The sequence below is a fragment of the Polypterus senegalus genome, chromosome 8, assembly GCF_016835505.1.
Source record: "Polypterus senegalus isolate Bchr_013 chromosome 8, ASM1683550v1, whole genome shotgun sequence".
Taxonomy (NCBI): domain Eukaryota; kingdom Metazoa; phylum Chordata; class Cladistia; order Polypteriformes; family Polypteridae; genus Polypterus; species Polypterus senegalus.
The window spans coordinates 136,057,169-136,060,272 of record NC_053161.1 but is presented as its reverse complement, the minus strand read 5'-3'; the positions used below and the strand labels follow the sequence as shown (position 1 = coordinate 136,060,272).

Genomic DNA, 3,104 nt, shown 5'->3' with positions numbered 1-3,104 from the left:
ACCATGATGAAGTAGAAGATTTGCGTTTTAGTAAAGCTATTCAAGTACTTGCCAGTGGTGAGGTGTGAGTTTCTAGTGCCCCCTTGTGGCCAGTCATTTAAATAAATTTTTTACACAAATAGAGGTAAGCTGAAAGTGGCACAAAATGCACTACAAAACAGATTATTCTTTTTATTATATATATTTATATAGTATAGGGTAGCTTAACATACTCTAAACTGCTTAATCCAGTTCAGGGTCACCAGGAATTGGAATCAAGGTCATACTTTTTCATAAATAAGATGTTAAATATCAGAAAAACTAAATTCAAAACTGCCGTTCATCTTTAAATGTTAATGTTGAGTTGTATTCTCACATAGCACTGAAATCTGGAGTTATGGCTCAAAGACCAAAAGAAAGTTGTTTAAAACATCAAATTTTGTTTTATCCTCCTTTTTTACTTTTACTGTATTAGGTTGCTTAGGGTGAAAACTGCCTCTGGTTAATTATTTTTTTAAGCTGTTACAGTAAGTCAGTAAACAACTTTATTGTCATTACATGTCAGTTGCATAGAATTTGGTGTGGTGAAGTTCTGACAAATAAAACAAAAAATTATCAGCCCACAAACACCAATTTAATACAGACATATGGTTATTAAAATATTGCTGTAGAATCTTAACATGAAGTTCATGCAGCTCACAGCTATTTAATCCCTTTTATGGTATCTGGTAGTCCTGATGTTTATTGTTGTAAGCAGTTTACCAGATGGAGGAGAGTGAACAGAGAGTGGGTCTGTGTGGTGGTTCATAAAAAATCTTAATGGCTTTAAAATTCAGTCTTATAAAATTTAAAATTAGGTTAATCCACAAATAGGGTGGAGGCAGACAATGATTTTAGAAGCAGTGCATGCATCTCTGTCTATTTGCTGCCTAGCCTTTATATATAATGGAGAAAATCATATTCCTTTGACTAAGGGATCTGTAGTAATGGTTATCGTTTGTTCTAACACTCTGAATTTCTTTAATTGTTTTAGACGGAACTAAACAATTGCCGGAACTGCCTCTTGTGAGCTTTGTTTGACCATAATAGATGTGTTGACCTATCAGGTTTGAGTACTGGAAATGGGGGTGCCAAAGAATTTCAAAGTTTTCACTTAGAATATTAGAACAAGAACAGGCCATTAAACCCACTATAGCTTGACAATCAACTTTCAGTTGAGATCTGAAGGTCGCTAAAGTCCTACTGTCTATCTGATTTATTCTATTTAGCTGATTTATTCTGATTGTAAAGAAAGGCCTTGTGCCCCGATCTTGTGTCCTGCCTTCTTGCTAATGGACTCATTTTAAAGTAACAGTCTCAATTCACTGTACTAACTCTATTTGTCATTTTAAAAACTTCAGTCATGTCACATCTTAATCTCTGTTTGATTAAACTGACAAAGTTCAACTCTCTTCCCTTCAATCTTTCTTCAAGGCCCATACCTTACAGTCTACCTGTTGTTCTCTGGACTTTTTTCTAGTACTGCTGTCTTTTTTATTTCCTGAAGACTAAAGCTACAAGAATTACTCCAAATGAGGCCTCACCAGTGTGTTATAAGACTTAAGCATAGCCTTCTTTGACTTGTATGGTACCATCCATTAGCTTTCTTTTGCTCTTCTGTGCACTGTCTTGATGTAGATAGAGATTAATCCATTATGACTCCAAGATGCTTCTCATAAGTTGTACTTTCAAATTCCAGACCTCCAATTGAGTATTCAAATCTAACATTTGTACTTTGTACATGTAATACCTTACATTTTATTAAATTAATCTTTACCTGTCTCAAATCTACCCAAGACTGTACACTGTCCCAGTCTCTCTATAATCAATCAGCTTTTTCAACATTATATGCCAACTCACCTAGTTTGGTGTCATCTGCAGACTTAACCAGGTTATTATTTATATTCTTACCCAGATCATTGATATGTATTAAAAAGATCACTGATCCTTGAAGGACACCACGTTTAACATTACCTACTCCCAGAGTTTGGGACTAATTTCATACCCTTCTAAACTCAGAGTCCTGAAATCCTTTTTTGATGCCTAGCTTTTCATGTGACACCTTATTAAAAGCATTTAAGTAACATCATATGCACCTCTCTTGCCATTTACTTTTGTTGCTTCCTCGTAAAATTCCAGCATATAAGTGAAACATGAACTTCCTCACCTGAACCCATGCTAACTGTTCATACAATGTGATGTTCAGTCATTTCCTTAATAATTGCTTCCCTTAATTTACATATGATGCATGTTAATAATACTGGCCTTTAGTTGTTGGGGTCAGCCCAGTAATGCTTTCTGTATGATGGGATAATACTTGCAAGATTCCAAAATTTAAGAATTTTCCCTATGTGCAGGGATTTTCAAAAAATATGTCTCATATCCCAGAGATTTATTTCATTTCAGCCTTTTTAATCTAAGCAGCACTTCTCCCTCAACAATTTCCACATCATTAAGAACCTCCTTTGAAAAGGCATTATATAAATAAAGTGAATCATCTTCAATATAATGATAGTCAATGTTACTTCTGGGTGGTACTTCTGTATACTTTTTAATTCACCCTAACTTTTCCTATACATATCACCTTCTCTTTGACTGTTATTTTACTGCTAAAATAATGAAAATAATCTCTTTGGGTCATTTTTGTCTTTTCTGCAACATTTCTCTATAACTGCCCTTTAGATTTTAAATACCCATTCCTCTTTTGGTCTGCCCCTTTGGTTAGTGGTGGAGTTATATATATATATGTGTGTGTGTATATGCATTTAAAGCTGTTCAATTGCTCCTCGGCTGTCACAACACAAATATTATGAAATGTATTTTATTATGGTCACTTGATCCTAATTGTTCAATCACCTCAACTCTGAATTCTATCCTGATTATTTCAAAATACTAGCTGGCTAGGATGGCTTCCCCTCTTGTTTAGCTAGCATGACGGCACATATGGATGCAGTGGGTCACGACTCTCTTTTTCGGTTGCACTTTTTTTTGTTTGTTTAGTATGTTTTCATACAATTGTGGAAATTGTGTCCCATTACAGACAATTTTTATTGTATTCAAAACATTCCCAACAACCTTGCGAAACC

The 3,104-nt window shown here is 34.7% G+C and overlaps 1 protein-coding gene across 1 annotated transcript in view; it reads left to right on the top strand.

Moving 5' to 3' along the window:
- The window catches only part of epyc (epiphycan), a 63,344-nt gene that overhangs the window by 28,367 nt on the left and 31,873 nt on the right, over positions 1 to 3,104 (top strand). The gene's annotated exons all lie outside the window — the stretch shown is intronic.